Source organism: Strix uralensis, chromosome 19 (genome assembly GCF_047716275.1).
Source record: "Strix uralensis isolate ZFMK-TIS-50842 chromosome 19, bStrUra1, whole genome shotgun sequence".
Classification (NCBI taxonomy): Eukaryota; Metazoa; Chordata; class Aves; order Strigiformes; family Strigidae; genus Strix; species Strix uralensis.
The window spans coordinates 2,534,609-2,547,769 of NC_133990.1; the positions used below are offsets into that span (position 1 = coordinate 2,534,609).

The window sequence follows — 13,161 nt, forward strand, 5'->3', positions numbered from 1 at the left end:
AGTAAGCAGTATGTTTTGTAGGCTTCACCTTCATTTCTTTGGTCATGAGCCAATAAAATTACTTCTTAATTTTAAATACTGACCCACTGCTGCATGAGAATTTTAGTGAACCGCTGCTAGCTGGTTGTTGATCAGTGTATGGTATATTAGTCTCTGATGCATGATTTAGGTTGCACCACAATGTATATGGCTCTGGTGGCGTGGAACACTATGGCCTGACATAAGTTTCGTAACAGTGTACTCAGTGCTACAAGTCACATTGCTTTTCACAGAATCACAGAATCATCTAGGTTGGAAAAGACCTTGAAGATCATCTAGTCCAACCATTATTTTACTTATAGACATAGCCTTTTTTTTAGTTTTTCTTTTTTTTTTTTTTTTTAATTAGATAAAGAATGTGGCTCAGCAGTGGACATTCATTTCCAGTGCAGTGAAGATTTCTTTAGAAAAACCTTCCAATCCAATGTTCTGAGTTATGGCAGCCCCAAAGCAGGAAGCAATTTATAGTCTCAGGAATACAAGTCCAAGCAGCTCAATGCATTTTCATATTTGCTGCGCTGTTGAAGCCAATTAAATCAAGAATTAAATGGAGTCTTTCTGCTCTGAACTTCACACCTTATCCAAAATTTTATCCCCACAACCTTTTCTTCTCACCTTCCTTATATTGATGATACCTGCAAGGACCGCAGCTGACTCATCCCCAGTATTTCCTAGGAGCTCACTCAGACACATTGTTATGTCAGCCAAACTGAACTGCAGGAAAGTCCCCATGCACTACTCTCTTGAGCCTCAAACTCTGCTGTCCATATGCCTGATGGCTGAGTTGACTACTACTGTATACTGCCTCTTCTTTTTGCCCAGCATCCAGGCTGTCAGAATATTAGGTTTTTTTCTAGAACTCTGTGTGGCCATTTTTGGTATGGCAGACCTATTGACTGTCTGACTTAGTGGTCTTCAGCCACAAAGAAGGGCAAGAGATTGGACTGCTTTCTGATGTTCTTAGAGGACTTCTAAATTATATTGTTTCTCTCATTTTCCCTTGCAACACCAGGACTGCTCAGCTGGATATGAAATAGTTCCATGGTCTCTTAGTTCTTCCTGTTCACCTCAAGAAACAAAACTCTGTCCCCAAAGACTATAAAGTGCTTGCACTTTGTCTGTATATTTGGCACCTGTCTAGAGGATGAGTAAGCATGCACATGATTCACAACACAGTAAGTCAGGAAACATACACCTCCTGTCACTTCGTTTTGGACTTGCTGAGTTTTACTTCTCTACCCCACATGAATGTGATTTTTTCAGCAGTTCTGCATGTTGGTGTCATCTTAGTTTTGACATATCTGGGTGCACACAAGAACAAGGTTGCATTATGGGATGAGAGAGAGTCTAGAGTATACCACAGAGAGGAGCACCCTCAACTTTAGTTGATTCTTGCCTTATAGATCATCACTGAGAAAGTACTTACTTGTTTCTGCACCAGCATAGTTAGAGAAAAGGAAGGACAGCAGCTTCAGGATGATTTCTGGTACAGTCCCACAACAGTTTCATTCAAGGGATCCTTATTTTTCTCAAGCCAGCCAGAGATGTTGTAGTCCACTGTGCCAGCATAGTGCACCAGGGAGAAGTGGGCCTCAGCCTTGCCTTTGGTAGGCTTGGGCTTCTGGAAGTTGTTGGACTTGCCCAGATGCTGGTCGTAGAGCTTGTTCTTGAAAGAGGTGTCAGTTGCCTTGGGGAGCATGCACTCCTCTTCCAGGATGGAGAAGATGCCCATGGGCTGGAAAAAATATGAAAGCATGAAAAAAATAAGTGGTGTGGAGAGGAAAAGTAAATAAAATGTCAACTTGCATATGATTTGTGGCTTGTTTCAGTGACTAATTTGTACTGCACAAGTTCTTAATACATCACTATAGTTACTATAATAATCAGGCAAACTAACATTAGTCTGTGTTGCTCAAGTTACTACCCATGAACGTGGCAACTTGTCAATACTGTTTACATGCATCTTTGAATGAAAGGCTATATATAAGTATATACATGTATTATAATAAATTGTTTCAATCATCTTTACCCTACATCATTAGGAAGTAGGTTTCAACATCCTATTTGCAGGACTGATGCTGTTGTGTATGTCTGTTACAAGCCATCAGGTTACAATTGTCAACATGAACTTAATTTGATGTGCATAGATAACTAATATCTAACAACTCCTGTTCTGTCTCCAGTGAATGTGCATGATGGATCAGATTTTTCTCACCTTATATGGAGTTTAAATGGCAATAATCTGGCACTTTAGAATACCCATAGACTTTTAATTTGTCTCAGAATTGCATTTAAAATTGGAAGTATTTCAATAGAGATGTAGGCACATTCTCAGTGACATCAGAGCTCTCATCTGAGCTACATTAGGTATCTTCTGATAGCACAGATAAGCACATGTCCTCTGATTTTGCTGGAGACACTGATGTGACCTGCACTTCATTGGCCTGAAGAGAATTCTAGGAGTTCCTTCTTCATTTAAAAAAAAAAAAAAAAAAAAAAAAAAAAAAGTAATTAGATGCTTACATCTGATTTCAGCTAGATAGCTGCTAGAGCTAGAATCAGGCATCCTCCAGAGCAGCAGCAACCACAGGAGGTGGATGTTGGGCAGGAATGCTGTGGTTTGAATTAAGATTTTGCCCTCTAGGTGTGGCTGCTGTGTGAGAGCTCTGGGGTTAGCATTCACCTTGCCTAAGTGTAGGTGTCTGTAAAACAGAATCTAGATCTGAGTTAGCTGTTCAGATTGCTCTTCTATAATGGAAGCACTATAAAGACATTTCACAGAATCACTAACAGAACATACTTTGTAAGGAGATGCTTTGCATCCTAGAAGTGTCTAATTCTTTCCTGTCATTACAAAAGAGACTACAGTGTTAGATACAGGTGTTATATAGGTGTTCTGATTCCTGTCTCTTTAATACTCTGTATTGCATAGATTTGGGACACAAAATGTGTGGACATTGAACAGCAAGTGTGGATTTTGGGTGTTACATATAGCAATAGGCAACAGGCACTATCTGTGAATGGGAGCGCTGCCTGTAGATGCTGCTATGTGGTGGGATGTGTGGGAGGTTAGCGAGAAATATGAGGCTCATGTGTGCAAAGGCATAACCTGTGGGTATGAATATTAAGCAGTGAACATGCATGTCAGATGGCTGAATCAGTCACTGCGCACTGGGCATGAATGACAGTGCTGGGAGCAGATACCTGTATGCTCCTGAGAAGGAAGATATTTGGGTATGTGCATATTGGATTTGCACATGATGTGCAAGTGCTGTGCACAACCACTGGACACTGGCTTGTAACGCAGCAGTGAGGGGTTAATTCCCATTAAGATCCCCAATGCAGTAGCAGTAGGCAGTGACAGAGGGGCCAGAAAGGGTCATGTTGCTAGAACCAAGAACTTAATTCTAGCCATTACTGTAAGGAGTAAGACTTGAGTTCACCTTACTGATAAAGGCAGTCTTGTTAAAGGCACCAAATTAACATTGTGTACCCCCTCTCCCTTCCACTATGTTGTTCAGGAAATCATTGTTTGTGCAGAGGCAGCCTGTCATTTCAAAAGCTTTAGTTTTATAAACTGCCTCTTCTTATGTGAGAGTGTCATTCAACAGTAATGTGTCAATTTATTAAGAATGACCAGACTGAAATAAAAGATCGTGAAATAAATGTGGTCTCCTAAAATGGAAAGATTTCCTGTACCTTCTTAATGAGCTCAATGCAGGCAGCCAGGTCCATCCCAAAGTCAATGAACTCCCATTCAATTCCCTCCTTGTACTCCTCCTGCTCCAGCACGAACATGTAGTGGTTGAAGAACTGTTGCAGTTTCTCATTGGTGAAGTTGATGCACAGCTGCTCCAGGCTGTTGAACTGCAAATTCAAAATATCAAAAAAATCCCAGTTAGTTTGGAAAAGTCATCAACGGGCAAGCATACCTACCGTAACTCACATCAAAAATTTCAAAACCAGCAATGTCCAGGACACCAGTGAAGTACTGTCTGGACTGCTTTGTGTCCAGCTGCTGGTTGATTCGAATAACCATCCACAGGAACATCTCATAGACTGATTTAGCCAAGGCACCCACTGAATTGTATACCTGTAAGAAACACAGCCATGGCAGTAATGAAAGTTGATTTAGCTTTAAAGTCAAAAGAACTGTCTGAACAAAATGAAAAGTTGATCAGCTGTCTAGGTACCTGTTGGACATTTTGTCCTTTAGTTACATATTCATTCTTGACTTTCACCCTGGGATAGCATAAAGCCTTGAGCAAATCAGCAGAATTCAGACCCATCAGGTAGCCAGCTTTGTCAGCCACTAGGATCAGAATCAGCAAATGAGTTCAAAAGAGACAAAGTGTCCTGATCCTCTAGGATGCCTCTGTTACAAGGAGCCTACTTTTGGTGCTACTCAAATACACCTATTGTCAAGGGAAGCTCCTCTCCAGTGCCATGGAGGCTGTTTAACCCCCAGCACAGGCACTGTCTCAGCTGCAGCACACTCCTGTTCCACGCCTGGAGGGCTGCAGCAGTGCTTTATGTCTTTCTGTTTCCTTGTGGAGCATAAATTAAATAATTGACTTTGTGGAACTTGAAACAAAAACTTTAGTTTCTGAAAGGGAAAATCATCCTCAAAGTGTGGGGCACTTCATGAGATGGGGTTGCTAGCTTGTCTCCAGGTGCAGTTCACGAATGAACTCTGCAGTCAACGCTACCTTCTGTGCTGTCTGGCTCTGCCTGCTCCTCGCGCTGCTTCTGCTTGAACTTCATGTTCCTGTAATGCATGATGGCCCCCGTCAGCTTGTATATCCCCACCTTCTCATCGGGGATGAAGCCCAGGATGTCCACGGCGCTCTGCAGAGGCAACTGGCAAGTGGGGGAAGGCCAGAGAAGCACAGGGGCTGAAGCACAAGGTGCTGTTAACAGCCTGGTGTGCTGTGATGGGAAGGTGGGGTTTCTCGCCCTGCCTCCCCACCCGCACTGAGCGTGGGCAGCACCGGCTCAGCCCCATCAGTGGGGCAGCAGTGGGGCGCTTGGCCCTGGGCCGGCCAGGCCTCCTGGCTGCAGCTGCGCGGAGTGTGGGGCAGCCGCCGGTGCTCCACTGAACTCACATCCGTTGCCAGCAGCTCCTCACTGTCGTCAATACTGGCAACGGTGACTTCTCTTTGGCTTACGTAGGGGAAGTCGTAGGGGTTGGTGGAGATGAGGAGGAGATCTGCAGGTGTACAGGGCACCTCTGGTGGCACCAGGGCAGGTCACAGTGGAAAGAGAAAGCACTTGCTGAGCCAAGCCCAACACTGCTGGCACTCACCAATGAGCTCCGGCTTCTTGTTAGACATTATCTGATAAAAAATATGATAGCTCCTTTCACTGGCCAGCTGGAAAGTCACTCTGGATTTCTCCAGAAGATCTAACCAAAAGAGAGATGCTGTCAGTCTCCTCATAAACTTTTCATAAACACACACATTCTGCACACACTGACTTGCTCCAACTCACAGGTTTCAATATCCGCAGAAGCCAACTTGCCAGTTGTTCCAAAGTGAATCTGGATGAATTTTCCCTATCAAGCAGTACAGATCAACCCACTGGTTATAGTGATCAATGAATGAGACATGTATTAGACATGGACAAATCTGAAATGAACTCACAAAGCATGAGGAGTTGTCGTTCCTCACGGTCTTGGCATTGCCAAAGGCCTCCAGCAGCGGGTTGGCCTGAATGATCTGGTCCTCCAGAGTTCCCTAGTTAGAGGAGAAAAAGCTTCTTGTCAAACTTCACTACTGGTTAATAACAAATATTGCAAAGCAGATATTGCAAACAGATTGCTTTTACACTTCATACGTGATTTTAACCTAAAGTTTAGCAGAGTTTTTAAACACTCTCCAGCCACCACCCATTAGTATTGCCATTGGTTTCAAAAGGAAGAGTGCTGAAAGACAGATCTGTGTTTTGTTTCCTTCTTGTACCTGCTATCATATATTTGGTATCATATATAGAGTCACTACAGTGGAGCTCAGAGAGTTTGAAATCTGTATGAGAGAGGTCCACATTCCCATTTACAAAGGCCATGACAGCTAATGAAAATGTGAAAATTCTGGGATTTTTTCTGGAGGTTACTCAAGCCCAGGACACAGAGAGGTACAGCCTTTAGTAGGAAGCAGCTGCAAGGGAGAATGTTAAGATTTGCAATTGCATTCAATCAACCAGCAGCCTTTCAGAATGCAGAAATACATCTCCAGACATACTTCAAAAAGAAGAGTGGGACATGGACAAAGCCTGAGACTTATCAAACTTAAAAAAGCAGAGAACAGGAACTCTGTTTTTTTGCTGCATGACTGCAGAAGGAATGATCAACATTAAAGTTTTGATACTACATTGTATCACTCTTGTTAAATGCAAAAATATGGGAGGAAAGAAGCTTCTGTGACATTAATCCTCTCCTTTTCTGTGCGACACAGTCCGGGAAGTAGAATCACCTTGTGCATTTTTGGAATGATAAAGCTTTTCTCAAGGCTTCTAGCAAAGTCATGACTGATCCCTACGTAGTCAGGGCATGAAAGTGTTGCCAGGGGTAATTTCCAAGACAGAGATGGAAAACAAAGAATGAGAAAAAAAAAAAGTGGCACAGCTCAAGTTGCTGTGTCTTTGTACATGGTGTTCAGTGCAGCCTTTAACATCTTGCAGTGGACAGGGAGTGCCATTCCCAACACTGTCTGCAGATGGCACAATGGGTTTAAATTAGTTATTAGTCCGCCATGAAGATGGACCCTATAAAATTAAGGCAAGGCAGTAGCATATGAGTCTGTCTTCATATTTTTTTTTTTTTAAACAAAAAATCCCAAATCTCTAGAGTAATGCCCTCTCATGTGTATCTTTCAACTTTCTAAATTCCTCATTTAAGGGAAGAGATGTGTGTGTCAGTGCAGCTGACTACACCAACACCAAACCTCTGTGACCAGGGAACTCACAAGGGAGCACCATGCATAGAGAACAGCAGGGAAGAAGACATGGCAATTCTTTATACAAGTTCATTCTGGGGTTCTGTCTACAGGCTGGATGACAAAGTGCTGGAGGCTGGATAGTGTTCTGGGGAAATGCTGTTACATGCTTCCCTTATTCATATACTCTTGGTCAAATACCCGTATTTCAACTTGCATCTTAGATAGGATGCTGGGCTAGACGGAACTATAACCTGAGTGTTTTATTTAATGTTCTTATGAAGAGGCACACACTAAGACACTACACAGAGATTGTGAATACTAAAAAGATGGAGTATTCTGTGAATAAACTCAGAGGAGGGTAGAACGGGTTATTGTCCATCTGAGAGCCAGGTGATTTTCCTTACATCAAACATGGTCAGTACATCTCTCAGCTGTCTCAAAGTTTTTCTGAGATCTGTCCCAGCATAGTGAGCAGCTGGTGAAAGCTGAGCCCAGGAGATTCTGAAATGGTGCTGATGGGAAGAGTACTTGGCCATAACAGCCCATCAATCACAGACACCTGTCTGAGAGTGTGAAAAGAATATTCAGCCTTGGAATCTCCTTAGGTTCCCCTGTACCCTTGGGTACTCAAATAACATGCTGACATGTGTCACCCGCTTTGATGCACATACCATGTCACAGACTGTGGTGACACACATTTGTGCCACAAGGATGTTTGTTGCTTGCTCTGTGCTAGGGAATGAAGCCCACGCCTTGCAAATTCACCAGTGGGCTCAGATTGCAGCAGCTGTGCTGCTCAGCAGAAAGGGTCATCAGGGCATGTGCTTTCTTCTCTGGAAGGATCCTTTCTGAGGTTACTTTCTAACTGTCAGGCAAGTGGTCCCAGCTGTCCCATGTCCCAGATCTGTCCCTTTTCTTATGCTGCCCCTCGGGGCTGTTACTTTGACCACAGGCAGGAGAACAAGTCAGTGGAAACTACTACCTGATGCAACTGAAATGACTCTTAACTTCAGCACAGCCACGCTGGAGTCCAGAGTTCCTGCACTTCCCTTGTCAGTAGGAATGAATCAAGGAACAGGAATGGACAGTCATGTCCAGTGGTAACTGAGTGCTCCCTTTACACTTGCAGCCACTCAGGTGCTGTGGATGTGGCCAATCTCAGGATACCAGTGGACAGATACATAGACAGTCAGCACAGCTGTCTTACATGATCTTCCTCTCCCTGGTGAAGACTTCCCCTGTGTAAATGAAGACTGGGGAGAAACTGGGCCTTGGGCTTTTCCTACATTAAGAAAATGTTTCTTTAAGTAGAGTTCCACTAGTGTTCAGAGGGATGGAGGCCAGGTAGCAGGGGTAAACGAGCATAGGTGTGCTTGGACTGTGCATCCTGACTGTCTCCTCAGTTGCACTACACTTTCTGCCTTTCCACAGTCCTGCAACCCAAAAATATGCATTGATAGTTTCTGCTCTGCAGGCAGAGTCTTGGGCAAACACTAGAAGGGGGAGCCAATGATATACCTGCATTTTGCCAGGCTGTTGGTCTTTCTTCTTCTCGCCAGTAACTGCAATTGTTGCAAAGTACTGAATAACATGCTTTGTATTCACAGTCTTCCCTGCACCAGATTCTCCACCATTAAATTGAAAATATTAATTGTTACAATAAACAGGAAACATTTTTACTTCTCTGTCAGCTTTGTCACACATACCAAAATATACTCACGTGATAAGGATTGACGGATTGTTACGATCTGAAAGCAAAGTCACAGAAAGAGTCATTCAAATGAGATGTGGAGGGCTTCTGTTCCTCAGACATAACTAAATGACTTCAAGGGAAAGAACTATACTGAACTGTACTTATCCCTTTGTAACCAGATAAGGTAAATTCTGCATTAGTCTGCATGTGGATTTTTTTGTGCACAGAGGGATGAAGCAGCCTAAAATCTAACTCCAATGAGTGGTTCTTTATAAGGCTTCCCACTTACTATTTTTTGTCTTTTATGTATAAACCTTAGCTTAAATATTGTTTAATCAGAATCTGATTCTCTGCTGTGTTCCTTCTTTACTGTTTCTTTAAATTCCTTACTAGGAGAGCAGGCACAAAACCATATAGCTAGCTACTGTCTTTCGTTATCTGACAGCACAGAGGTCATTAAGATGCCACAGGCAGTCTAATCTTGAGTTGTGCTGTAGGACTATGGAAACTGTTGCTATCAGGCACTGAGTAGAACAGCACTTAAGATGCCTGAACTGTCAAGTGTTCCTTGACCAAGCAGCCAGCCCTGCCTATATCAGGGTTTCCCCATTCTTGCCAAATGACTCACCAGTCAGCATGAACTGATAGGCATTGTCAGAGATGGAGAAGATGTGTGGAGGGGCCTCCTGACGCTTCTTGCCTCGGTAGGCCAACACCACCTCCGGGTTGTACACCGGCAGCCACTTGTAGGGGTTGACAGTGACGCAGAAGAGACCCGAGTAGGTCTGTGAGGAAGGGAGACAGCACGTTGGCTTCCACTTACCCTGACAGAGCAGTTCCTCCTCGCTGCCCGGAGGAAGACTGCTGCTGGTACTTACGTAGATCATCCAGGCTGCGTAACGCTCTTTGAGGTTGTACAGCACAGCGGGTTCGTGGAGGTGGGTCATCATGGCCATGTCCTCGATTTTATCATACTTGGGAGGGTTCGTGGGAAAGACTTCATCGTCCTTTACAGTCACAGTCTGACAAAACCAGAAGAGAACAACAGAAGAAATCTAAGCAAGGAAACTGCCTGAACTGGATGATCATGTATGAGTAACAGTTGGTATCACTTACTGTATCATCATATGTTTTAACTGTGACTTTGCCACCTTCTCTACTCTGAATGGTACCTTTCACATACATTTGCTTTTCATCCACTACAAAACAGGCTGCCTTAGCATCAAATGGACGATTCTGGGCTTCAATTCTCTCCTTCTCAGGCTTCCGTAAGTAGGGAGCAGCTTCTCCAAAGACTGCCATCTCTGCATCTGAACTCAAGGCTGGAGGTGCTATGGAGGAATTCAGAAAAGTTTCAGAGACCCTGTGCATTTGTAATTTATATTTATCCAGAAAGTGGTCATATTCAATGACTAAAAGAAAGGACTAATCAGTGTCAGGCACTTAACTTCTGCCTCAATTTTAAGTATCCACTGAAGAAGTCCTAATAAAGTTCCTTTTGTAGACAGAGGTATGTTGTCTTTGAAGAAATCCCTGTTAAACAGGATGCCTGTGTGGCCAAGGGAGGGCAGAGAGAATATCAAGCTAGAAGACTTCAAAAGGCTCTCCTGCTGTAACTTCACCTGCTGTTCACACAGCTGCACAGCCACACACTTCTGAAAGCCACATACACATACCCACTTAGATTGTTTCATTAGCATCTAAAAATCTAGACACAAGTAAGATCTGTAAGTTAAGCAGATTGGTTCTCACACATAATTTCCAAGTAGAGGTATTCTTGGCACCCCTCTGTTTTCTGTTTTCTAGTTTCTGTCTATACCAAGCACTGGAACAAATTATGAGGGTCAGTCATCACCTAGCTAAAGCCAAACCTGTTTATCATATGAACCAAATATAAAACAACTTTTCAGATTGGTGCAAAATTAGCTAACAAGGGAATATACTGTTTATTGAAGGGAATAATTAATAGCATAATATTATCTAGGTAAATAAGTACATTTCAAAGAATTTCAATTACAAAGTACCTTTTAGCTTTAACATATTATATAGAGTAATATTGGTTATGAATCATTAGAAGACAATTAATATATACCAATATGTACCAGACATTCAGTTAGGGATTTGTCTAGTAGAAATATTTCAGAAAACTGCTTTATGCTCAGTTTTATTTTACATTTTTACCAATATCTAGTAAAAATTATTCAACACAAATAGGTTGCTACAGTCAGAAGGCTTGGAGTGGATAATTTAAGAGCATCTGGAAATACCACAAGCAGAAATAATGTAGGCAGGAACTAGCATAAGCAGAATGTTCTTCCCCAGGCAAGCTAATATACAGGCTAGCAAAAAAAAAAAAAAAAATCCTAAACTCCTGCTACTTCATGGGCTGTCTGGTGCACTGTGGTACTAAAAAAGATGAAGGGACAGAACTGAACAACTCAGATGTATATTTCCAAGGCATCACAGTACTGAAACAATCAACATGGAGTGGTTTTATGTACAAGAAAATGGTGAAAGGAGCCTGAAGGTATTTGTAATCCTGCTTTTAGACACATTGCTGTGGAAGTGCTGATCTCTCTCATCAAAACCTATCTGCTATGGGATATGCACCTTGCATGATTTTGAGGGACTGCATCTCTCAAGAGCCTTTAATACCCAGGAATTTCAAAGCACAGAATCCAGAACCTTTAACTTTCTTTGAAAGTATTATTCTGTGTATATAGACCTCATCATTTTTGCCTATGTGATCCTGCCTCTTGAGTGGCTCAAGGGGAGCAACATGAGAGAAAGAGTTTATTTCACAGTGACCATGAAAAGGTTAAGCAGAGCATCAGAAAATGCCAATAGATTATCAGAAAATTTCTTGAGGGGGACAGTCTGTTAAACTACTGAATGTCTTTGATAGGAAATAGTGTAAAATTTAGACCTTTACACATTCATGAACAGAGAAGAAGGCATTCTCTGGGAGAATAACCTGTACTTCCATCCCTTTCAGCTTCAATTTCAGTGAGCATTTTTTGGTGTTAAAATGGAAGGCACATGTATGGAGGGTTCCTTCTGTTGGTCTGGTGAACTCCCCCAGTCACTCAATCACTAACCTTTCTCAGAAAACCTAGAAAGGAATAGTGCATGTGAAGTTCTCTGTGAAGGTCACTCTTTGTACATAAACAGATCTGTCTATCAGACAGAAGACAAGATCGTCCTGAACTTTGTTCTGGTTTCAGGACCTTTGTGATAGGCAAAGTCGGCATATAATGTTCTAGACTTTACTCCAGAGGAAACTAACCTAAGACAGGACAAGTTTAGACCCTTCTTGAATTCTTTGAGCCTCCTCTCTGAACACAACCTCAGTTTCAGGCTTCCAGCAGTTATGCAGATGGCAGGGAGTAAATTTTGTCTGTAAACCCCAGAATCTGAGGTTACATCACAAAAAGACATTGCTGTCACTGTGTCTCATGTCCTCTTGGCTAAACTTGAGTACCTGTCACTTTTCGTTCCCAATAATGGAGTATTTCCTACAAAGAACTGTGAATATGTTCATATTGATTAAAACAGCATATATCCTTCTCAATGAACCTGGTTCAACAGCATGGCCTTTTACCACCTGCCCTTGCTATTGTCTGGGTGACCTTCACTCGTTGCTTAGGATCAGTTAGCAAAACTATGTGTTATCTGTTAAACCCTTACCTTCAGAGAGCCCAGGAGGAAAGCTGCTTTCAGTATCTGTATGGTATCTGTTAAAGAAAGGACGGAGAGTTAAATCAAAACCAGTCCAATTGTCTTGAGCATATTCTCTATCGAATATTTATCCACCTTGTGTAGTGTCTCCCAACAGCTGAGACTTACAACTCCTGAGCTAGAGCCAAATCCCACAGAAAATCTTGTGTTCCTCCTGACATTACTGTGGTCTGCTGAAAAAAAATCTGATGTCTAGGAAAAGATCCTACATATATTTTCCCAATCAATTTCAACTGCCTTCAGAGTTAGTTTTTCTGTGCTTTTCATAGTACTTGGAAGTAGCAGTTTGTAGAAGGCCCCTCCAAGGAATGGCATGGCTCTTCTGCTTGTGCTTGTGCCACCACACTGGAGCCGTTTGGGTCATATGACCTTGACATTGCATGTAAAGCATGACCTGGAATGTTAGAGGTGTGGAATGAGAAGAAAATGCCCCTACATATTCCACCTCTGCAGAGCTCTGGAGATGTCATGGTCAGAGTATGAAGCAAGCAGATGGGACTTACCGTGAGATGCTGAGGTAACAAAGTTGCCTTCAGCTGTGGCTCTTTATATGTAACCTCCTGCCCACACAGCATTCAAGCACTCTATTTTTGGTCAATAATAATTTACTCTTTAGTTGTAAACATGTTGAAGCTCTGATCTCTGCTAATTACTCAGAGATAGGATTGGTTTAAGGTTGTATGGAGTCAGCTGCACTGACCTGTTCTTCTCACATTGCTCTGTGCCAGGATGGAGGATGGAGGAACCCAAAGACAT

The 13,161-nt window shown here is 42.6% G+C and overlaps 1 pseudogene; it reads right to left on the reverse strand.

The window, feature by feature from the left end:
• LOC141952304 (myosin-13-like) overlaps positions 1-13,161 on the reverse strand; it is a 32,701-nt pseudogene extending 19,540 nt beyond the window's left edge.